We start from the raw sequence: 25,633 nt of genomic DNA on the forward strand, positions 1-25,633 counted from the left end.
CAAAATAAATACATGGGCTCTACTACTGCTTCCATTAGTTTCTAGCCATTTGACTTCAGAGAAATTCCTTCATTTTTCCTTTGGCTTCCTCAGTTTCCCCATGTGTCACGTGGAGACAGTCCTACCTCCCTGGGTTGTTGTGACAAGTTATATGTGTGGTGTTCAGGGCATGGCCCCGCCAGGGACAGGTATATATGTATATTCTATTTTATTTTATTTTTAAAGATTTTATTTATTTGACAGAGAGACAGCGAGAGAGGGAGCACAAGCAGGGGGGAGTGGGAGAGGGAGAAGCAGGCTTCCCGCGGAGCAGGGAGCCCGATGCGGGGCTCGATCCCAGGATCCCAGGATCATGACCCGAGCCGAAGGCAGACGCTCAACGACTGAGCCACCCAGGTGCCCCATATTTATATTTTAATACGTTAAGATTGTTAGCATTTAAATATCAAATTTTCCAAAATTATAATTGGTGTTGTGTTATTTATTATATATACGGAATTTTGAGAATTCTCAAAGGTTTTGAAGGAGGTGATTTTCCAATATAAAAATAAAAGAAGGTGGGCGCCTGAGTGGCTCAGGGGGTTGGGCGTTTGACTCTTGATTTGGGCTCAGGTCATGATGTCAGGGTGGTGAGGTCAAGCCCCCGCTCCGTGCCGGGCACGGAGCCTCTTTAAAAAGACCCTCTCTCTGCCCCTCCCACCCCACTTGCTCTCCCTCTTTCTAAAAAAATAAATAAATAAAACAAGCCGGGCTCTACCTGCTTTTAAAAAATCGCACTGCACGGTGCTGTGTTTCTCTGTGGAAGTGGGAAGCATTCAGAAAAAGCCAACGGCAGCCGAGCCTCAAATACCGCCCCGCCTCCCACACAGCACATATGGTTTCCTACTTTCTCCAGCAGCGTGAATCTAGTTTCAGCCTTTGAAAAAAGCTTCCCCAATTATATGACATTAGTCATTTACCGCGTAGTAAGAAGGCACCAGAAAAGAGCATTCCGGATTTCCGTCTCACGGGAAACGTTGGCAAAGGTCTGGAACCGCGTGTCACAGCTGCCCGTACTGGGCTTCCCGCCCTGCGGTGCCCACGGCCCGTTCTCATTCCCGCAGTGGCACTTCTTCAGCCCCGACCGACACTTCGCCCCATGAAGGAAATATGAGTCCCCATTTCTGCCAACCTTCTGGGGAAAATGCTTCTGGCTGCCCCAGGGTAGGACGCTTCCCTCCCTCTCGTGGTCCCGTGGGAGGGTCAGCTCACCATTGAACTTGGACTGCGGAACTCTGGGTATTAATTTTACACACATGACCAAGGAAAAACAATTTATTGAGTTGTTTTAACTTAGTAATTGTGACAAAGGAGGTTCTCTGGGATGGGGAAATGCACGTGGCAGTGCAGAGGAGTCTTTCTAAAACTGAGGCCGAGGAATGGCACAGAAGGTCTGTCTCACATCTGAGGATGCGGAGGGAGCCTTCTAGTGCTCACTCATGGGCTCTTCCTACAAAACAAGGGCAGAGTCTGTCCATGTCTTTGGTGGGGCGGGGGGAAGTTTGCATAATTTATATGGTGACTCGCCTGTAAACCTTAATTAAAAATCTGCTCAAGTTGTGTGAAATGAACAATAGCTCAGTAAAACAGCTTCATGGTAGGGTTCTCTCCTGAATAGAAAATTGATCGGGAAGATAAATCCAAACGCCTTTTTTCCCCCCCTTGAATCCAAGATATACATAGAAACTCCCAAGTCCAGGGAACTCCTTAGTTTAAAACATTTAAGTCATATCAACTGAGCAAGAACAATTTTTGAAACACACTAAACTTTTCATGAATTTTGTCATTAAAAATATTCCAAATTAATTAAGGGAAAATTAGTCTGAAAAAAAAATGTTTTTGAGAGAGAGAGAGAGTGCTCAAGAAAGCACTTGTGAGGGCAGGGGAGGGGCAAAGGGAGAGAGAATTGTAGGCAAGCTCTACACCCAGCCCTGATCCCTATGTGGGGCTTGATCTCATGACCCTGATATCATGACCTGAGCCAAAATCAAGAGTCAGGCGTTTAACTGACTGAGCCACCCAGGGCCCCGAGATGTTTTTAAAGGAGGGTTCTTAGGGGTGCTTGGGGTGACTCAGTTGGTTAAACATCCAACTCTTGATTTCAGCTCAGGTCATGATCGCAGGGTCATGAGATTGAGCCCCGAGTCGGGCTCTGCGCTGGGCATGGAGCCTGCTTGAGATGCTCTCTCTCCCTCTCCCCCTCCCCCACTTGTCTTTTTTTTTTTTTTTTTTTTTGGTCTTTATGTTTTAAAAGTATTTTCTACATCACTCTTTCAGGCGGAGGAACCCAGAATTGAAAAGGGTGTCAATGGACTATGGCTAAAATATACCAATTTTAGTAGGGAGAAGACCGTCTGAGGTCAAACCTATTTGTGCATTTCTACATCCTCAACACATGGCCCTGTCCTGGAATATACTGGACACTCTTAAGTGTTCAATAAATGAATTAATACATGAATGAATCCCTTAAAAGGATGAACTCAGTCACTAACAGAACAAAGAAAATTGTTCACGAGAAAGAAGAAGACAAGAAAACATAATTAGAATTAGAGTCCGAAGGCATAATTTACCTAAGACATGTTTCTGTTGTGCTAAACCTATTTCTTCTTTCTCTCTGCCTTAATCTTCTGGTGGCCAATGTTTGTGTCATTTGTGGGAAGGTGGGGTGGACAGGAAGGGATAAAGGTACTGGCCACCATTGTAGGTACCTGCTTAGTGTGTTCACATGAGCAAAAAAGGTGCATAAAGATCATTAAGTCCAAGCCCTCTGCAGATAAAGAAAGTGAGAAATCATATGACCTGACAAAGGTCCTTGGCCCAACCAGCTGAACATAAGCAATATCATATCATTATTTATTGCTTTGGGAGGGGAAGGGTTATGTGATGCCAAAGGAAACTTATCATAGACCTATCTGATATCAGCTCCCCACCCCAAATGCTGGATTGCGTTTGTTTAGTTCAACTCAATTGATTGATTGTTTTTGCATTGATTTTAATGAAACAAGCTCAAAAATAATACTCTCTCTCTCTCTCTCTCTTTTTTTTTTTAGAGAGAGAGAGGGTATGTGCGTACATGCGCACAAGCAGGGGGTAGGGGCAGAGAGAGAGAGAAAGAGAGAGAGAGAATTCCAAGCAGGCTCCAAGTGTGGCACAGAGCCTAATGAGGGGCTCCATCTCATGACCCTGAGATCATGACCTGAGCCAAAATCAAGGATGGGACATTTAACCGACTGAGCCACCCAGGCGCCCCTCAAAAAATAACACTCTTAAACTTTACTACGAACAAAAATGGGGGAGTCCTTGCCGGAAATGCGTATGTCTGATCCCAACTCCTGAGATACTAATTCTGTGGACCTGCGTTGAGGCTGAAAAATGGGAATTTTTACAAACACATGCATTGATTTGGATGTAGAAACTGTACGCTGGGACACTGTCCCGAAGTGGCTTAGCTCAGCCAGCAACTAAAGCAACACTTGCAGGAAATCCCACTGGCTGATTTATGGAGCTGGTCCAGTGAAGCGTGACGTGTGCAAGTAACAAGTGTACGTCCTGCTTTGAAGGCTACTGCTGTACCATCACTATTAGAGAGACATACTCAGTGATATGCAATCATATGCTGCTAATAAGTGCTGCATTCAAAGCCATTTATTTTTCTTAACTATTTGACACTTCGTGAAAGTCGAGTTCACTTCCCAAGACCAAGCTAAATGCTATGCTCGTAACATGATGGAGAGATCAAGAGACACCACCAAGACATCAGAAGGTCCTTGACGAAAGTAGCCAAGCCGGTCTAGTCCTGCTCACAATTGCATCCCTGGCACCCCACATTTGTTGTACACATAGTAGGTGCCTGAAAAAAATATGTGTTTATAAATTAATCCCATACAAAGGAATATAAAACAGTATGAACACTTGGATAAGGCCTCTGTGTATATAAATACCAAATACTTGTAATTATAAAATTGATTCATCCTTTCTTAGAAAAATAATTGATACGTTTGAGAAGGAATGAACTGTAAGTCTGGGAGGAAATGGAAGGTGAGAAATCCCAGTGCTGGAGGGGAAATGTGAACTTTCTTTCTGGGATCTGGCTATGTTTCTGATTCCCTAAACTTTCCATTACTCTAAGCCACAAGTTTCTGCAAGGCTCAGTGTATTTTAATTAAACCCCAGTGATGAACACAGACTTGCCAAACTTCATGCTGGTTTGTCCCACTGGGCTTCAAAGCAGGGTCTAGAGAAAACAGTGAGGAGGGGATCTCCTTCACCCACTCAGTAGGAGTTTGCATGACCCTCCCACAAAACAGAATCACAGAATCATGGGGGTTAAGAATTACCCTGCGCGTGTATGATGGTACTGAACAATGATCCTTCCCCTGCCTTCCAGGATCAGCATTCTGTTCTTCATTTGCCTGTTTTGTGTTCACAAACGAAAGGTCTGTCTGTGTGACTCAGGCTACGAAAATGCTTCTCTTGGCAGCCAATGTGGGTATTCCCCACTCGGACCTCAGCACAAGTCCAGGAGAAATAAGAGGGCCAGCACAGCCACCCTCCCCCGGTGCCATCCGTAATGGTCCCAGCGGCCTGTGCCAACAGCCACAGTGGAAGGTGGAGGCTAGAAGGGAAAGTGTGTCCTGAGCTAAACCCTTCTCAGAGAGGCAGCATTTTATTTATTTTTTTAAAGATTTTATTTATTTATTCATGAAAGACAGAGAGAGAGAGAGAGAGAGAGAGAGAGGCAGAGGGAGAAGCAGGCTCCCAAGGAGCAGGGAGCCCGACACGGGACTTGATCCCAGGACCCTGGGACCATGACCTGAGCCGAAGGCAGACGCTCAACCACCTGAGCCACCCAGGCGCCCAGAGAGGCAGCATTTTAAAAGTCAGTGGGCTTGACTGCAAGACGGTATCTCTTTTTATCTTTCCTTTCTTTTTTCTTTCTTTCTTTCTCTCTCTTCTTTCTTTCCTTTTCTCTTTTCCTTCCTTCCTTCCTCTCTCTTACTCTCTCCCTGTTTCTCGCTGTCTTCCTCCCTCCCTCCTCCCCACCCCTCTCTCCCACCTTCCCTTCCTTCCTTCCTTTCTTCCTTCCTTTCATTCTTTTTCCTTTCTTTTCTTTTTCCCTTGATCCCTCCTTCTGCCAGCCCTCCTTCTTTCTTTCCTTTCTTTCTCTTTGGGTCTCTCGTGAAAATAAAAAGATCAAAAATCTCCAAGAAATATTCAACCAGCAAAAAAAAAAAAAAAAAAAAATTCAACTGGCAGAGGTTTCTGTGAACAGCGTTGGCCTTTCCCCAAATCTGTCACTCCTAGCAACTCAGCCCTTTGCTGTCCATGTGAGAGATACAGGTGGCCACTATGAAAAAGTACGGAGAAACAAAGAGAAAAGTCCATAACTAACCCTTACAGGATAGCCGCGCGTACACTCTAATCTCTAGAACATCCCCCGATGGGAGCCTGCGTGGTCCATGCATGTCACGCTCGCGACCCCCCAGTCCCAGGTAGCACCCTTGGCCACTGCATAGCACCCAAAGGCGTTGGCAAGATAATCTTGGTTCACAACATTGAACCATATTACATCTGAAACATATTCTGCAAAATGATTTTTGGACTCTGAACACAATTATGACCGTCACCAACTCTGCCGAGTTTACCAGGTAAATAAGGAAAAAATAGGTAGTTTAAATATTAAACACTCCAGGCTTTGGGACAATCGCCTCCTAAAACTAATTTTCCGTTTGCACACGTTCATTTGACAAAGAAGGGTAGGTTTCAGTGAACGGGTCTCCAGGGCCATCCATCCCAGGACTGACTGTTCCCCGGGGACACACGGGAAACTGAACGGCTGCAGCGCAGCCCGAGGGCCATAAAGTTCAAGTCCCGGAGGTAAATTGATATCTTCATGTTAGTCCAGGTCAGCATTTGCGGATGAGTTTTAAAGGGGAATTCAAGAAGATCTGGAGACAGCTCTAGGCTCACGTTTCAATGTTTCCAAGTCATTTTACTCCTGACTGGCCAGCACCTCAAATCATCCTCAGTGTCCCAGCGCTGCCATCTGCGAACAGGTGCGCTGAGTTGTGGCAGGGAAACGCCGAGCACTCAGCCCGGAAAATTGTCATGTGAATGATTTACGTGCACATCTTGAGCCCCACCAGGCACTAAAGAGATGGATGCTTCGCTACTAAATCTCACATTTGTCAACATTAATTTAAGGCACTCTGAGTTGGCAGTCAAGAACATACTTTTCAAATAAGCAGCCAAGTTTTCTTCCATTAAATCTTTAGGAGAATATATTACCAACTTCTGGGAAATACCATTTGCAAGAAGCTGAGCTGGAGTAGGTTGAGAAATTGGCCATGTAAAGCTTTAGACCGTGGGTCCACGTGTGATCAGCAAGTCAGATGGTGCCATTGCCTACAAGGCTTCCACAGCTGTCTCTGCCCAACCACAACCCCTGGGATGGCTCGGGCTGCCCTGTGGATTGTGCCACTCTGGGAGGAGGACCGAGAAGCACTGCAGCAACAGAGGACAGGTTCAGAGTCTGTGCTCAGACAAGGATATGAAATGAAGAGCTCTGGACCATGAGCTCTCGGAGCTCATAATCCAGCTGAAAAATAAGATGGCGCCCATGAGAGTATGAGCAACGCTGCTGAGCAGCAGGTGACCATGTACCAAAAGATGGGACAGAACTTTGTGGAGGGAGGGGAGAGCATGTTGGAGGGACAGGCAATGTGGTGCTGAGGCAAGCTAGAGGCCCAGGACCAGCAGAGGAGGAGGAAGGGGCCCAAGTGGGTCATCAGGAAGGACAAGGGATTGAAGCAGAGGTCATGGTGGGACACAGAGTACCCTGAAGGTCGAGCTGGCAATGGACTGTCCTCTGGGCACCCCAGAGCACCAACGTTTTCTGAAGAAGGGAGAAGAAGAAACCAAAGTTTTATGAAGATTGACACAGAGGCTGTGCTCTATCGGAAGGCAAAGCAGAAGCCTGGCAGTGGACAGAGCCATTAGGACATTGTCGTCATCCCCTAGATCCATGGGTTCGAGTGACAGGTGTGTACTCCCACGTGTGCTCAAGGTGATCCACTAAGGTAACAGGAAGAAAATATCGGAATTCTTATTTGCATTTACTTTTAAAATTCCCTTGGTTTTTAGTGTATATTTTACGTATCTTAAATAGTTTAATAGAAACTGCGTATGTTACCAACTGACACGTGTCCCTGCCAAATTCAGGTGCTGAAGCTCCAACCTCGAATGTGACCGTATTTGAAGATAGGAGGTAATAAAGGCTGAACAGTCTCGTAAGGGTGGAGCCTTATTTTGAGAGGACTGGTGTCCTAATAAAAAGAGGAAGAGACACCAGATCTCCCTCTTCTCTCACCCTCTGCACCCCCAGGCTCCCCTCCTGTGCACGCACAGAGAAGAGCCCATGGGAGGACACAGGGAGAAGGTAGGTGTCTATAAGCCAGGAGGAGCGTTGTCACCAGAAACCAACCCTGATGACACTTTGATCTTCGACTTCTGGCCTCTAGGATTGTGCCCCCCCCAAAAAAATGCCTGTTCTTTAAGCCACCCCGTCTGTGGCAAACAATCAGCAGACTAATACAACAGATAACACATAAACGATCTATATCTGGAAGAGTCAATTATATCTCAATTAAAAAAAAACTTTTAAAATTTGAGGTCCGTATATGAACATATTTTTGCTAATATGCATGATCAAAAGGAGTCTGGGGGGAAATGCTCTAGGTGCTAGGGGCCCGAGTAGAGATGGCAGTGAGTGTTAAGAGCTATTTCAGAGGGAAGATAGAAACTCGGTGAGCCACTTGGATGTAGGAAATGAAAGGAAAAGAAGTGTGAATATAAGCTCTCAGTTTTTCAGTCTAGGAGACAGGGAGAGCTATCTGTATCCCTGTCACAGAGGGAATGGCAAGACTTGATCCCACAGGAGCATCAGAGAAGCTCAAGGACCACAAGGGCTGGTGGAATGCCCTCAGAATGAGAAAGAGAAGGCACTAGAAGGGTGAAAGGAAAATGGGAATTTCAGGGCCACAGAGTTCAAAGGAAGAGAGACTTTCAAGAAGAATAGTTTGGGCAACAGCATCAGGGAGGTCAAGTGGAAGGACCTGAGAAATGCCTTTTGGAATTGCAGGAGGTCACCGAAGACTTTTTGAAAGCGAATTCATTGGTGGGGAGAGAGTGGACATTGGATGGTAGGGGGTTAAGAAGGGACAAATGGAGAGGAAATTAAGGCAGCAGGTAGTGTTGGGATTTCAACCGTGAAAATGTCAGTATCAGAGTCAGAACTGTGTAGGGTGGGAGGTTGTGACGTGTGAGCTTTTCCCTTTATCTTGGACCCCAGAGGAATTCCCCGTGACTAGTGAAACAGTGATAACGGGCTGGGTATGTGGGATGGGGGTCAGGGTGGCGAGGCGACAATAAAGTATTCCATCCTGTTCCAGAACTTTCCAGACAGCTCTAGTTTTGTGTATGAGTTTGTGTGATAGAATATAAGGCAGCTCCAGTTCTGTAAAGCCAGAAGGGACACACAATACTCAGACCTACAAACTGATTAGAAATCTGGAAATTTCTCCCAATCTTCACATCTTCCTTGAAAGTTTAATGTCAGAGGAAGTTCTGACATAAATGGTGGGACTAAATGGTAGGAAGAGGTTGGAGTTCATTTGGGCGTCAGTATCAGGGTCTCATCCACCAGCACTCGGACACCCAGGAGACCATCCATTCCAGTATTCTGGCTTTGCCTGGGTGGAAAAGTATTTACCACCTATTTCACGAGTGTGCAAATGAATTCAAAGTCACACGTGAGAACTAAATGATATTTATAAAATTCTCTGAGATCCACAGATGAGAGGCACCATTTAAGAACAGAGTAAGTATTACCAGCTAATGACAGAGCACACTGCGTAAATCAGATTCTCCCAGAAAATAAATCATGTCCTGGGAATAAATTCAGGATTTCTGGAACCCACATTAAACATTTTAGATGAAAAGCAATAATAACGGATAATACTTCAGTAGCCAATCTTTCTGCCTCTAGAATTATCTTCCTCATTCACATCCTTGGACATTTGTGGACCTCATACAGAACACTGACATCTGTCTGGTAGAATCACTGATTCCCAGGGCTGGAGGGGTCTCCAAGTCCAGCCACCCCTTTGCTCATTTAATCCCCTCAGTGATCCCCATTTGCACGTTCTTCCATCTAAAGATAGTTTAGAAGTCCTTTTAACCATCCTTTGTATCTTTGCAAGCCAAGGCTCATTTAAGGCTTCTGCTGCCCTAAATCTCTTGTCATGTTCATCCCTGCTTAGTCACTCTTCTCTTTCTGTGTTTTTGCACATCCTTCTAAAATCGAATCCCACTGGCGGGGCCCCAAATTTTTTGCAATAATGGTTTTTGTGCACAGTGATTTGCCTGAATTTGACAAATAAAACCTGACATGACCATAGGGTCATGCAGCTCATATATATCCTCAGAGAGTGGTTCAACTGGTCACTGAGTGTTAGGTGATGAGGTCCTCTTTAATCCCTGAACTCTGATGTTACAATATCAGTCCCTGGCTTAGCATTCCTGAACAGTATACTAGTATCAGAGCACGACTGGTTAGAACAAACTAACGATGGGGATCAGGGCTGGCTGCCTGTCCTGGGCTTAGCTCTCTCTTGCCCAGATGGTCCAATGAACTTGCCAGGGCCTTTGGTTATAAGAGGGAGGGGCAGAGTGTGGGTGGCTCAGAGTAATCCCTGGAAAAACAGATCACAGTAGCATCTACATGAGGGATACCTCAGGCTGGAGCTGTACCCGGGAGAGAAGACAGTGACAGAAGGAAAGACAGGAGCCATGAGAATGAAGGTCTCATAAGAGAAATTCAGAGATTACTCAAGTTGTGCCTCTAGAGGGTCTCTTTCCATACTTGGACTCTCCATGCAGACACCTGGTGCATATTTGAAGAGAACCTTTTATAAACCCTGAAGTATGTGTGTGCATGCTTGGGGACGGATGGTTGCAGGCAAGTGTGTCCACGTGTGCTTGTATGTGTGTGTGCATGTGTGCGTGTTTATAAGGTAGGTAGGGCTGTCCATAGGGCAGGGTAGGGTGGCACTTATCTGTTTATTCTCCACTGGCTCAGATGTTCAGGTAAGGGGAGCAGGTGGGGCTGGAAGGCGGAATGGACCCAATGCAAACACAGGGATCTACCCCTCCGTGCGCGCTCTTGAAATCTCTTTCAGAGTTCAAAGAGGTAACAAAAGGTGTGTGTGCCCAGGGTGAGTTTGACACATGTGAAAATATACCAATTGTTTACCTTCTAGAATTTTACAGCGCAAATGAGGAGGCTGGTCCTAACAGCGTGGCAACAGAGAATGTCAAATGTTTAAGCTTCGGTCTCTCAGCATGCATGGGGAAATGGTTTATCTTGGATCCAGGGGCAGCCACTAATGCAATGACGAAGTAATAGAAGGAGGAGCCATCCAAAACAAAAGTTTCAAGGTCACAGAGAATTTTTCTTCTCATCCAAACACAACAGAATCTCATGAATGTCAGACCATGAGCATAGGCTGGAAAATTCCACAGAAATGGAATTCTCTTGGTGTGAGATCTTCGTACCAGAGCTTCAGTTCACAGAGGTTCTCATCTCAGATTTATGTGTGAGGGTCACATAGGAAGCAGCTGAGGGGTGCTCTTAAAATTAGAGCACTTCACAGAAAGAGTGCAAAAATTGACTAGCAATCTCACCTTACCTGAAATCAGCCCCTTTGTATGCATCTGACCAAAAAAAAGCTAATCTCCAAGACCATATTGATTTTAGCCCAGTATTTGAATTTGATATTCATATTAAAATTCAATAGCAATATGTGTTAAAAGAACTCATTCAAAAATAGAAATTCAGGCAAAGTGTAGCCCCCACAAAATAGTGACAAGGAGGCACACCCTTCTCAATCTACCTCAAAAATCAACCTTATATTTTTTTCTATAGGGGTGGGAGGTGCTTTGGTCTGAATATTTATGTCTCCCCCCCCCAATTCATATATTAAAATCCTAACCTCAAGGTATTATGAGGGGAAGCCATTGGGAGGTGATTGGATCATGAGGGTGGAGCCCTCCTGATTAGGATTAGTGCCCGTACAAAAGAGACCCGGGAGAGCTAGCGTGCCCCTTGTACCACGTGGGGAACACTGGGAAGGCAACACCGTGAGGAAACTGGCTCTCACCAAACACCAAATCTGGGATGCCATGACCTGGGACTTCTCAGTCTCTAGAATTGTGAGAAATAAAAGTGTATTGTTCACAAGCCATTGAGTTTATGCATTTTTGTTATAGCAGCCCAAACAAACTAAGGCTTTAAAGGTACCTAAAATGGGCTTCAGAGACCCCTAAAAGGCCTATATGCTTAGAAGCATCTGGAATCAAAGCAGTGGTGATGCCTTCCTAGCCTGGTGATTCTACTATTTAATGAAGAATAACTGAAGAAACCCCTAAGATTTCAGGAAATATTATATTTCCATTCAGCTTCTTTCAGCCAAACGTTCTAAAATTTCCAGAAAAGATCCATTACCTACAAATCACTGTTGCAATTTGCATGTACTAATCTTCAAGGGAAAACACACAGTTTCATTGAACTTAGTCTTTAGTGAGCACTAATAATAGGCAACACTTATATAGCTCTTACCACATACCCAGCATTGTTTCTAGTACTTCATATGCATTATTGCACCTGACACACACAAACCCTGAAATGTAGGAAATTTGATGACTCCTGTTTTATAGAGGAAGGAAGTAAGATGGGAGGTGGAGTCTAACACAGTCAGTAAGTGATAGAACTGGGATTAGAACCTGGGTAGTGAGGTTCCAGGGACTGGTCCCTTGACTGCCTCAAGATGGGGGAGTCCTTGACTAGAAGGGCACCCAGTCCAGCAGGAGGGAGAGAAAAGTAAAAGTGTAATATGGCCATGATGTGGTGACTGTAGGACGGAGGTGTGTGCAGGGGCCGTGGGCACATGGGGGAGGCCGTAGCCTGGTACAGTGGGTCCCCGAAAGTCTGCCCAGAGATGTAGTCACATGAGGGCATCTTGCAAGGTGGGTAGGGGAAGAAGGGGCTGGATGGAGATCAAGCCAGAAAAAGAAGAGCAAGAGCAAGGACACGGAGGGACCCAACACATGATGGGTCCAAGGGTGAGGAAGGGATGTGAGAGATGAGGCTGAGGACGGGGCAGGGTTGGGTCACAGAGCCCTTGAAAGCCAGGTCGGGAAGCTGAGTTTAATCTTGAGGGAGGTGGGAACCATTCAGGGCCATTCTCAGGGGAGGAAAATAGTGGGACAAGCATCTTGTTTTACGGGGAAGGTAGAGCAGGCCATGGAAGCTGATCAGAAGGTCAACGCAATGGGCAAGATGAGCCCAGGAGGAATGGGCTAGAAGAGCGCAGCCGACATCAGCTTCTTTTACTCTCTACACGAGCGCCCATGTGACAGCCCCTGAATCGTGTGGAAGCTGAACACATGTTCACTTTGAAAACAACAAAGGTAGGGCGCCTGGGTGGCTCAGTTGGTTAAGCGACTGCCTTCGGCTCAGGTCATGATCCTGGAGTCCCGGGATCGGGTCCCGCATCGGGCTCCCTGCTCGGCGGGGAGTCTGCTTCTCCCTCTGACCCTCTTCCCTCTCGTGCTCTCTATCTCTCATTCTCTCACTCTCTCAAATAAATAAATAAAATCTTTAAAAAAAAAGAAAACAACAAAGGTAAGGGAGTCTTTTTTGACATTTTGGGCGGGGGCGGGGGGAGCTTAGCTTTCAAGTTGAACCACTTATTATCTGGTTTTCTTCCCCATCAGAATCTCCCTGGGAGGCAAAGCCCAGAGAGAGCACACGAGAAGCTTCTGATAACCTCTCCACACCAAGCATTTTACTTTTCCTAGACATCTGAAAAAACTGTGAATTTAATGCCAAAGCAGGTCATATGTTCCCAGTCACCCTGCTAACTTCAGGACAGCCTGAGCATTAGGAACCTGGGTGTGCAGATACCAGCTGGTGGCAGATGGAATTCACTACTGACCTTCTTAAATTTAATCCAGACAGCCGAAGAGGAAAGACTTCATATTCTGCTAGACTTAGATGCTCCATGATCCTCCGAGCCATTCTGTCCTGGAAGAAAATAAGTTGGTTCGTTAAATCGCCCACATGTGAATTATCAATTCACACCACGTGAAAGGAAACGCTCACATTTCATGGGCAAGATGAAGTACAATTCTCAAACAAATTACTGTGACAATTCATGCAAAAGCTTGATTTCTGAAGCTTAATTGATACAGCTCAAAGATAACCTGACTCATTGGCTCTTAGGCCAGTAAAACATGCATTAGACCTCCCGTGTAACTAGTGTTACATAGAAACAGCAAGAAACTGTTAGAGAGAGAAAAGGGTTTAGGCGCCGTACTTAATTCAGACTCCGCAACTGCGATAGGTTTTCATCGGAATGTTATCTCCCCAACGGTCAACGCATTCCAGTGAGTGTAAAATGAAGGACTCCAAAGTTCGTGTTTGGGATCACAGACTTTTGAGGACAGGTGAAATTCCCCTTTTCATAGACGAAGAAATGATACCTGCAGAGGCTGCCCCACCACCAGTTACTGCTGGAATCAGAGGTTCACCAACCAGTGTTCTTTCTGCTACGACAGACTTAATTTAGGTGCCGTGCCTCTGAAGAGCGAGACCTCGTGAAGACTTTCGAGTCACAAAACCCTCCCTAGGGGTTAAGTTTAAGTTTACATGTGAAGTTTAAACTTACTTTATAGGCTTTTAAAAAGTGGAAGTAATTTTCATTTTAGAAATTCTAATAAGCTCAAGTCTTTACTTTTCATGGAGAAATGAGTCCCGGGCCAGGATAGGACAAAAAGGACTCTCCCCCCATGACCTGCCCATATTTTCAGCCTGTTCCTGAAGGGCAATTTGTCCCTGGCTCCATGGCAACTCAGAAAATCCCAAAGTACTTGAGCCGGCTGAGGCCTTAGCCTAATGGAATTCAAACCCACACTACACTTAAAAACACACATGCGCGTGCGTGCGCGCGCGCACACACACACACACACACACACACACACACACACAAACTGCAGTGCAATCAGACGGTGAATTAAAGGGAGAGCTAGTCTAGAAAACCCTGAAGAAACATATGTTAATTGAGCATCTGTCCGTGCTAGGCCCTGTGTTCTCTCCCCTAAATACATGGTCTCACTGAGTTCCTAAAATTGCCAAGCAAGGTAGGGATGGGCATAAAGATTCAGGCTGAGTTCTTCCTTCAACAAATATTTGCCCGAGCATCTGCTACATGCCAGGCACCAGAGTATACAAAGTATACAAAGGAGAAATAGACATACTTTGTTTTCTGCCTGCAGTGAGGTCACAGCCTAACAGGGAGGGGGAGTAGGGAGTCAGGTGCATTCACCAGCACTGTGTTGGTCACACAGCAGCTTGTGCCTTGTTAGATGATCATGAAATTAATTTAGTGGGTCTTGATCAGCATTAAAAATAAATGAATGAACAAATAAATCAAGTAGACCAGAACAGCACAGAATAAGAAATATCAGCATGCACGCGGTAAAGGTAAGGAAACTCACATGGATTAATGTCTGTATATCTGTATTGATTGTGTATATGTCTGCGTGTATGGGTTTGCAATGTAAAATGTATTTCCTTTAGTGGGTCACGGTGAAAAGAAGCATGAAAGCTCTCCAGTTATAGAACAAAGTGACAAGTGCTCTATTAGAAGTTCACACAAAATGGTAGAGCAAAAAGGAGTCAGCGAGTGTCTGCCTGTGGATCCATTAGCACCTGGCCCCAGAGGGAGCTGGGAACAATCTTGGTTTCTCACCAAAGACAAATTCTCTTAAGGATGGGATGTCCAAACCTAATAATGCTCAGCGTTAGGACAAGCTCGACAAGGACTGGTATGAAGTTTCAGGGACTAGAGGTAGGGATCCCTTCTCCTGCAACATTGGAAAGAAGGTGGGCACCTCTGAAGCCAAGAGAAGGCACAATATTAGCTCTGTGTTTGCACAGTGAAGCCAGGCTGAAGAAGAGGGAATTAAACCTCAAGAAGATGGAACCCATATCTAGCCCTGATTGCTAGATGTGTGGGAGCTGCTGGAAGGTCCACCAGCACCAGCTAGGTCTGGAATGAATTCCCATCCTCCCACTGTCGAGAGAGGGCAGGAAAGAGCCTCTGGAGTCTGGAAAGCGGGGAGATGGGAAGTCAGAGGCGGGGCCCTTTAGGTGATCCTAATCTCAAGAGCAACCGCCCCCTCTGGGATGGCAGGTTACTGCAATCTCCCTTATCAGGATAGAATCATTATTAAATTTTCTCTTCTTTTAATAAAGCTACCTTCAGATATTCTAGATACCATGTTGATTGTTTGAGGATCGGTGGCAGTCCGCTAGACTGCCATGCAGAGATACCTCCTCCAGTTTCCAAGTGAGGATTCAGGGCAAGAGAAATAAAGACCTTCCTATAGAATAAGATGAGTGGGGCGCCTTGGTGGCTCAGTCGTTAGGCGTCTGCCTTCGGCTCAGGTCATGATCCCATCATGATCCCAGGGTCCTGGGATCCAGCCCCGCATTGGGCTCCCTGCTCAGCAGGAAGCTTGCTTCTCCCTCTCCCACTCCCCCTGCTTGTGTTCCCTCTCTCGCTGTGTCTCTCTCTGTCAAATCAATAAATGAAATCTTTAAAAAAAAAAAAAAGATGAGTCACTCAGGTTGTAAGGCTCGCTGACATGGGAGTTAAGTGACTGCAACAAGAAGTAGCTCAAGGGGCAGTCAAGATCATTATGTTATTTTGGTGACTTGGTTATTCCATATTTATCATTTAACAAGCAATGACATGAAATGAGGTCAAGATTAATTATCATATGTGTTATTTAATCCACATTTCCCTTGTACAGACTTATGATAATAAAGTGTTTTTTTTTTAAGTAATCTCTCCATCCAATGTGGGGCTCCAACTTACAACCCCGAGATCAAAGAGTCACATTCTCTACCTATTGAGCCAGCCAGGTGCCCCCAGACTTATGACAAGAACTAGGTACTACACAAAATAAACAGCCCCCAAAATATATAGAAAAATAACAATTCGATGTTTATGTTTTATGTTTCCTCACCTATCATGTGTGACAGAACCATACAAAAAACAGTCTTTCATAAGCTCCCCTTCACTATAGGTGATGGCAAAAGAAAGAATACCAGCATATGTTGAAAGCAGGAGAAATAATTAGGGTATGAGTGTTTATTCTATTAAGAACAAATAGTTTATGTTAAAGTGCTTCATGAACTACATGGTATTCTGAAAGTATTGACCATTTTTTAGTTATTATCAATGCCAATAAATTATTACTAAGTAAAAAGTGAAAAGCATTAGTGCTCACAAGTAGATAAAATTGTATTTGATGCTTCCCGAGTGTGTTGTTTTTCACACATCTTTAGTTTTAAACCAAGGACTCAGGTGTCACTAACATTTTCAAGGGTTAACAATAATCAGGCGGAAAGTTTAATAAATAATTGTTCTTCGTAAGAGAAGTACAGATTGACTTTGATTATTAAAAATGATCTTCATTGTACAGAGAGAGAAACAGAGTGATTTGTCCAGCATCACATGGTGGCGGAACCAGAATAGAAAGTCAGACCCCCATGACACCAGAGTCCTTGCATTTTAACTTTTTTTTTTTTAAGATTTATTTATTTATTTATTTGACAGAGAGAGAGACACAGCGAGAGAGCGAACACAAGCAGGGGGAGTGGGAGAGGGAGAAGCAGGCTTCCCGCCGAACAGGGAGCCGCATTTTAACTTCTAACCTTGCTCATGATCTTGGTTGTTGGTTTGCTTTTTCATACAGAGCCATGAGCTGTTTTCTATTCTTTGTCCAGAATAGAGACGATCATAGGTAATATAATGATTATATATCATAATCACACACATCACAAAATCAATAGTATCGTAGAATGGAAAGCTCTCCCCAAACATCAGCAAGACAACTTCATCTTTTCTATTGCTAAATCCAGATTCAAAAGTTTTTTGGTTCCTTAGCTTTCTTAATTTTTTTTTTTTTTTTTTTGGTTTGGCTATGTTTCAATTAAAATTAGGTGTTACCACCTTGTGTTTAGGGGGAAAAAAAGTCTTGAAATAATATTTCACACAAGAAAAGTAAAGTGGGTGCGTTGCTGGTAGAATTTAACTTAAATACGTGAAGTTCTGCTTAAAGGTTGTTCAACAGATAAGTTGTATGGGGATGGAGAAAGTATCTACAGTTTCAAAAAGCAGTGAAAGATATATTCAATAGTTTTAAATGGGCAAGATTATACTTTCTAATCTAGAGATGCACATTTGGGTGGTAAAACTATTAAAAGTTAAACCCAAGGAAGGGATTACCACAGAAATTCAGCTGAAGAGTTACCTGTCGGGGGGGGTCTGTGATTGGGATGGGACACACGGAAGGGGCTTGCGGGGTAGTAGTGAAGTTCTATTCCTTGACTTGGGTGGTGTCCCCTTACGGTAATTCACAAACCCATGCGCTTGATTTGTGGGGCTTTCTGTATCTACAGGTTTTTTGTTTTTTTTTCCTTTTAGACTAAAGGGATTTACATAAATAAATCATTGGTTTAAAATTGGGAACTAAGAATACATTGATCAATTACTTGTTTTCAGGTCTGGTAGGACAAAGAGAAAATGAAAGCGCATGTTCCCTTTTAGGTTTTAATCAAGTTCAGAGCAGCTCAGAATTTCCCCTCCCAGTAGGCATGGTCAAGATAAACCCCAGGAAAATTCTACTAAACAACAAACCAGGGCCAGCAGTCCCATTTACAGCAGAATACCTGGGTCTGGGCTCCCAGCCAGCACGGCAAAGGCCTCTGCTGGACCTCCTGGCCTGGCTCCACGGACGAGAAAAGAAAGCACATTGCAGAGGACACAAGCCATGGTTACGCGATTCTCATTCTCCGGAGTCTATCTTCACTCCTGTTTCTGTTGCTGAAGAAAATGCTTCGCCCTCTTCTGTTTATTTGCACAGAGGGCTGTTTAACATAGGGGCACAAAGGGTGGGGGAAAGCCACAACCATGTGGACCAGAATGATTTCCAATCACAATAAACATGCCCAAAGAGGGAGGAAGATGGCAAGTGATGTATTTCCTTTCCAATGTTCTTTAAAATAAATGTAGGGCCCCGGAGGAGGCAGCCTGATATGTTCCCACTAGACGACTAAGTGTGGAGAAGCACAAGTCTTTGTACCCTACCTGCGCTATGCCCAGGCCCCATTCCAGATCCCAGTTTGGCAACTGGCTCCCAAGGGCGTGAGTATCGGGACCCCATCTACAATGCCAAGTCACCTGGGCTGCTCCTGTCTCTTCCATTGGCCCTTAGGAGTTTGACATCAGGGAAGATGCTCCTCTCTGATACATTCTGCAAAGCTTCCTGCATCTTCTAAAGCAGTTGCAGACCACTGAGCAATGCTGTGATGGTTTAGACACCCCAGCCATGACAGGCCACAGCTGGGAGCGAGCCAAACCTACACTCTGGTCCATAGTCACATTTTGAAACTATTTCCCCTGAAGCATGTGAGCAAAATGCACACAAATTTTAAGTAACATATAATTGTTGTGAAAGAATATAAGGGATTATCTTTTCTTCATCTGCTTCTATGAGTTTCTCCCTTCAAATGGCTAGGTCCACGTGTCATTCTGCATTACTCACTTTGAACAACACACAGAAACGCTGAACACCATGGCACAGGACACATTACGCACTATGAAGCCTTAAAACATAAACACCAACAAGAAGCTGAATTCTCCCATTGCTGTCGGAACGGAGTATAAGAGCATAATTTCTCAAGTCCCATAAAAGGAGAAAAGCTCTCATTTTCAACATGAAAAGACACCCTCCCCCACCCCACCCACCACACATCTAACACTAATGACCTGGCCATCGAAGGGCTCCCATTTGATGATTAAACTTTGCAAGTCTACCAAATTCCCATCTTAGGCAGCTTATTTACTTGTTGTTCAAAGCAACAGTCTATGAACATGTTGTGCTGAAGCATAAGAGAATATACGATAGCTTTACAGGGTGACCTGTTGCTATTATTAATGTTGTCCCCTAGAGTTGTGCAGTGCACAACATGTGAGACTACATACAGCAGCCCTGATTATTCTTACAGCATCAGAATATACTCTTTACTTGTATATTTGCATATTATGTATACTATGAAAGTAATATTTGTATTATATCACATACCCACGTAAACCCTATTGGTTTGTCAACTCTTGTTCCCTAAGTTTCATTATTCTAAACCAACATTAATAAGCTAATTATATTTAGTGCCTAAGTGTGAGGTTCTTTTTCTTTTTAATCTTTGAGTTATAAATCTATTTGAAAGTCAGACTTAGCTTCACCTGAGTCAACTGTGATCATTGATTTTCCCTCCTTCCCATTCCACCGGTCACCCAAATTGGAGCTGGATTCTAATTCTACCTTATAAATCTCTCTCAAGTCTCTACCCTCTCAAGCCTTCTCATATCTCTTCCAGACCATTATGGTAGTTTTTCAACTGGCCTTCCAACTTCCAGTCTCTCGCAAATCAGCCAATCTGTCACATTATAGCAAGAATTTCTTCCTCAAACACAGATACGTTTAGATCACTCCTCTGTTTTAGAACATTTAATGGCTTTATATTCCGCAAGAGATGAAGTCCAAACAAGTTTCTGCAGTATATGACCTGTCTGTAGTCCAATCAGCGTATCAGTCTGGGTTAAAATGACTTCCAATACTAACCAACATCCATTCATGCATTTATTGAATGAAAATCCATTGCATCCTCTTAAAAACACAGCGGGATGGAGGTGTTATCTAACGTGACAGTGGTGATCGTTTTGCAGTATATGAAGGTATCAAAGCAAGACACCTTAAACTTACTCGATCTTATGTATCAATTATATCTCAGGAAAGTTGGAAAAAAATAAAGTTACAAACAAAGATGTCTTAAAAACACACACACACAGTGGGACTCAGAAGGACTGGAGAAAAGTAGTAAGACCCATTCCCAGACTTCGGGGTGTAAATACTTTGGCCGGAGATACCAACATGTAAATAAGCAATTATAATCGACCATGGTGAGGGCAATTTAGCCCCAAGCTGCTGTGCCAGCCTCATATTCAGTGATGCTCCTAGGCATAAGTATCTGCTTCTTTGTTTACGGCTACCTGTTTTTGATTTATACCCCTACTCTAGCAAATTCTTACATTGTACTGCGATCATTTGTTTAAGTGTCTCTGCTCTCTGCGACACCGAAGGCAGCCCCTATATTTTAAGGAGCTGTGACTTCTCCAGATCCTCTCCTACCACTTGGCACACAACGCAGAATGGTCAAGTTCAGCAAGGGAAAAGCAGGCCCCCAGGGCAAGGGGCTGGAGCCACCTCCCATCCAAAGCAGTCACTCCTTCGGTCCTGCCTCAGCCCCTGTTTCACTCCCATAAGCCTGTTTCCTCCCCGGTGTGGGGCGAAGGAAGAGAACATCCCCCAGAGGGCTGCAGGCTCGAAGAGGTAGAGGTAGGGGAAGCACCAGAACGGGACAGCCAAACTCACAACAAAGTTGGCTCATTGCGCTGCCCTGCACAGCAAAAGCTCCCCTGCAGCTAACTCCAGTATGTCTTGCTTCTTGAGTTTGGTAACGAAGAATCTAGGTTCCATTGATGTGGTTTTGGAAGAGAGGCCAATATGTTAAAGCTACTGGAATAAATATGAAAAAGAAATGAGGAATCATACCCCAAATTAAGTACAAATGACTTCCTTCCTTCCTTCCTAAAGGTGGAAAAACTAACTTGCATGACTGATAGGTGTCATTTTTATATACCTGAGTATATTATTAAACAGTCCATTTAAAAAATCCATTTCAACTAAGTGAAATTAATTTGTCCTCCGTTTAGTCTTCACTTATCTCACCAAAGAGGGTAAGATATAGAAGCTACCCTCAAGAAATGTATAACCAGGGGCGACATTTCGTTCATTGATAGTTCTGCCATTTCTCCCAAACTGAGACATTTCAACCCGTAGACATTATTTTGGGGGGAAAGCAAGTCCCCCAAGGCTAAAACTGGTGACTTCCCCAAGAAAAGTGACTAGACCAAAGGCCAAATGATAGAAAGATAGACTGGAATGTGTATGTTTGCCAGAACAAAGAGAGGTGGGTGAACATGGATGGAGATGTTTGCCCTTCCGATCAGCGGGGGGGGGGGGGGGGGGGGCGCGCCCCCCCCAGGTGGCCATCACTGTTGCTTGCTCCACCCAGAGCAGGCAGCAGTGGGGGATCTGCCTTCTTGCCCAACAGCTGGGATTCCCCCAGCTCATCACCCCATGACTGTGAAAGTTCCCAGCTTGTTCTGCTGTCTTCCCATGGAAAGGGGGGGAAGAACCTTACATGCCTGATCCAGCTCCTACCTGCTCCTTTAGCAGTGTACTCCCTGGCACCCCCAGCTCACTGGCAAAGGAAAGGTTTTGAGCCTGCTCCTGCCTTGAAACAATCTGATGGGCTCCTAAGACAGGCTTTGGAGACCGGGTGTGTCATTCTCCTCCTTATTACCCCAGCTCTGTCTCTGCTCCTTCAGTGGGCTGGGGGGGGGGGGTCACAGCACCCTCTGCCTGGAGGGCCTGGGATTGGCCAGGTCAGAGTCCTGAGCATCCAGGGAAACCTCAATAAGTGAGCTCAGTAAGTCAGGATCTTCATGGCAGAAAAGAGAAAGCTAGGATTCAGAGTGGCTTACCCAGAAGATGTTTGGTAAGTAAAAGCCATAATGGTAAGTTATGGAGAAAACCAAAGAAATGCCGCTCAAGTTTGAGAAGAAGCACATTCCAGAGCAGTGGTTTTCCCTCTGCCCAGTCAAGGCCCATCCGAAGCAAAATTTGCTTTCCGTTTCTTTTCTTGAATGAAGTAAACAGCCTCGCTTTTAAATTCATTATGTAAAATTAGCTTCAGAGAAACAAGGAGCACAGACTAATAAAGTCTGGTTGGAGGGAGAAAAGTTTCCAATCTACCATTTGCCGTATCTAAAACCCACAGCCTTTCAAAAAAGTCAAGGCAATGTTTGCCCAGAGAGCAATTTTGTCTTGCAGAGAAAACCCTGTAGTTGGGCAGGAAGAATGTGAGTAACAAGGTGCAAGGATCAGCATAAATTTCAACTTCAAAAGGAGAATAATCCCTGTTTCTGTAAACGCTCCCCTTCCAGAAAAACAACTGGGTCCCCAGATTGAAGATGAGTCATGCCCATCCCCAGAGTGTCCCCCCACACCACACATTCCTCTCCTGTCCTCTGCAGCCATTTGCATACATTCTAACCTAAACCAGGGCCACTTATAAAAGGGCTTGTGTTTAACTTTATTCTGTTTAATTCCAGTGCTTTCTTTCAGCTACCCAATCTGTATGTAATTAAAATCATATGGCAGCAAACGTTGAATGGTATGAAAAGTTTTACCATATGTATACAATTGACTAGCTGTAGAATTTGGCATGTCTGCGGTGATCCCATTAAGTGGGGCGAGCCTGGCTTATTTTGGAGTATACGTTATATGTTTTGGATCAGTTCTGTTTTTTGCTTCTACTCATGCTGTCCGCGACACTTAACCCTTTGTCAACAGTTCCCAGGTTGTGTTCCTGCATCTCCACAATGAGGGTCACTGCACCCTAGCTCTAAAACGATTTGCCTCATTGGAGGAAGGCTCCTTTGAAAATTTTCCACTTTCAGAAGCAAAATTAGCTTTCTCGGTCTTGACAGACAAAAGGCTGAGCAGATACCATCAAAGCCTCCAGGATCAAGCGGAACTGAATAGAGAAATTGCAGATGGAATCATTGCTTCCAAATCCTAAAGGCACACTCCTTGAAACTTGAAAGAAGTAATTTTAGGACAAAAAGAGGAAGTACTGGACTACTGTAGATAATAAAAATATGAAACTTATGTCCCAAGAGGTAGCAGATACAATATAAAAGGATTGAAGCAGGAATTGGTAAAGGTCATGCTGACAGATCCACCTTTGAGGAACATTCCTGACATTCTGAGACTGACACAAGGGAGGGAAACCATGTCTTTCCAAACTGATCACACTACCCCCCCCCTCCTTCCCCCTTCCCTGCCCAACAAAACAGCCTGGACGCCTTTGTCAGGGGAAGAATTCTAGGTTAGATGGGCCTCCAATCTGACTTTCTAGGTCACTCTACTGAGACTTGATAGAATGTATAGTTAATATACACAGTTGCAATTTTGCTTTAAGACATTCTTCAATATAGATTTCAGAATGAGTTGAAGTCTCTTTTAACATGTGACATGAAGAGACACATGTTCTTAATCTGTGGATTTAAAATTGTTTTAGAATTACATCAATGAAACATATCCTCATAAGAAGAGTCGGGTCACCAATCCTCAAATGTGAGAGCGTAAGAAGAACGCAGAAGAAGAGCTCCCAGTTTGGCGGCCATGTGGAGATGTGGGGCGAGTGGCGTGGCCTGGAAGCTCAGCGCCCTGTCCCCACACCTCACCTTGTTCATCTCTGCCTCTGGCTGGGGCCTCATGCCTGCAAGAGTGAAGCCTCTATTCCTGAGACCACTCCCGCTTTGGGAACCTGACCAGATGGGAGAGAAGAAGCCTGCAAACCTGAAAGGCCTCCCCCTCAGAGACATTTTCATAAGATACAATGATGGACTGGATAGTGATGGATGACTGGATGAGATTCTAGTCATGTGCCAGGATCTTTTGACTTTTACGACTGTTCTGCTACAAGGGATCCAGGTTCAAAGACCAGGGGGTGGACTGTAATATTGTGATTTGTGTGAAAAAGAAAAGCGCAGGCAAAAATGGTGTCACTTAGGCTCCGTCACCAACCTGGGGCTTCATACCTAATCTAATTGCAGTTTCAGCGTCCCCCAGAAATGAAGAATTGACTGGCCACTCAGGAAGTTTCTGGTCAGCATCAGTGAGGTCCTTTGTCCAATGGGCCCTCTCCATCTCTCAAAGAAAGATGAGGTCATCTGCATGATAAGACCCTCTGCTCTTCCCCCTCAGGGGAGATGACCTTGCCTGAAACAATCTTTTCTTTTACTAATAACTTCCTTGCCCCACCCTTCTTAGAAAAACTTTCCATTTTGTACCATTCTCAGAGTTCTCCTCCACTTGCTAGATGAAATGCTGCCCGATTGGTGAATCATTTAATAAAGCCAATTAGATCTTTGAACTAAAAACAACAACAAAAGCAATATAGGATAAAATTACTTTCTAGCTGAATGTCTTGCAACAAATCAGTTGTTAAAAATCTTTAAAGAGGGATTTTCATCTGGAGCTAAAGAGGAAAGAAAAAGAAAGCTTTGGAAAATATTAGTTTGTTGCTAGAGGCAGGAGTCGTGCTAAGCTGCTCTGAGGGGAGGGTGAAAGCAGAGGCACCCAGCATCCTGGGAAAGGCAGTCACAGAGAGAAATGCCTTCAATTCTTTCATCGGATCACGTTCCCAAGCCAGAACTCAAATCCCGGTGCTCAGCATGGAATATGAAAGTACAGACCCCTAAGATTAGAAAAATGAACTTAAGAATTAATCCCTTAAAACAGGAAAGTATTGTGAAGTGTTTAAAGATTGTCTTAGAGACAGAAATGTCACATTTGCAGCTTGGGCACATGGTAAATAATGAAAAACATGATAGTTGACCAGTTGAGTGAAAGAGAAAATAGAAAAAAGAAAAATAGGAAGGTGTGATAGTGGGAATAATGGCCTAAACTTAGGGAAAGGGAGAGAAACGGGGAACGAGAAGGCTTAACTAGCTGGAGAGAGGAGCTCTAGATCGCAATGAAGACTGGTAAATAGGATTTCCTGACAACTACACTGTGTCCACGAAGCCCCTCACCTGCGTGAGCCTCTCACCTGTTGCATGGCCCCCTCACACACCTTCAAGACGCAGGGAGGGAAGGACTAAACTTCTCAGTCTACAGACGAAGACACTGAGGCTCAGAAGAGCCCCAAAGTCACAAAACTAGTAAGTGACCTCTTTGACTTGAGTCCTGTGGCTCTTTTTCCAGTAAAGTGCCATGATTTTTTTTTTTTTTTTGAGAGAGAGTAGGGGGGGGCGGGGGGAGACAGGGAGAAGGAGAGAAAGAATCTCAAGCAGACTCCCTACTGAGCCCAGAGCTCAATGCGGGGCTCCATCTCACGACCCTGAGATCAGGACCCATCTCACGACCCTGAGATCATGACCCATCTCACAACCCTGAGATCATGACCTGAGCCGAAACCAATTGACTGAGCCACTCAGGTGCCCCACGTGCCATGATTCTTGACACATTAAACAATTTGAAGAGAAAGGGTAAAAACATTTTTTTTCACCATTTTCTCCTTTCTTACATCTATTACAGAAAAATAAATGGGCTCCAAATGTCTTTCTCCACTTTGGAAGATGTAATTAAATAATTAGAAGTAACTAATTTAGGCTGATTGATCAGACTATTTCTGAAATGATACCATCACCTCCCCCCTCATCCCCCATTCATTATTCATTATCTAGGTAGTACTAAAAGTTTGGGGGAA

At 44.5% G+C, this 25,633-nt stretch overlaps 1 protein-coding gene across 2 annotated transcripts in view; it reads right to left on the reverse strand.

Annotated features, from left to right (window-relative positions):
• The window catches only part of SCAF8 (SR-related CTD associated factor 8), a 216,059-nt gene that overhangs the window by 17,191 nt on the left and 173,235 nt on the right, over nt 1-25,633 (reverse strand). For both annotated transcript variants that reach the window (XR_003609283.2, XR_003609284.2), the window contains one exon: nt 13,095-13,183. The gene's annotated coding sequence lies outside the window, so the exon portion shown is untranslated. The remainder of the gene's footprint in view (nt 1-13,094; nt 13,184-25,633) is intronic.

This window comes from Eumetopias jubatus, unplaced genomic scaffold (assembly GCF_037043125.1).
Source record: "Eumetopias jubatus isolate StellerSeaLion01/CBP00866 unplaced genomic scaffold, mEumJub1_p1.0 scaffold_6, whole genome shotgun sequence".
NCBI lineage: Eukaryota > Metazoa > Chordata > Mammalia > Carnivora > Otariidae > Eumetopias > Eumetopias jubatus.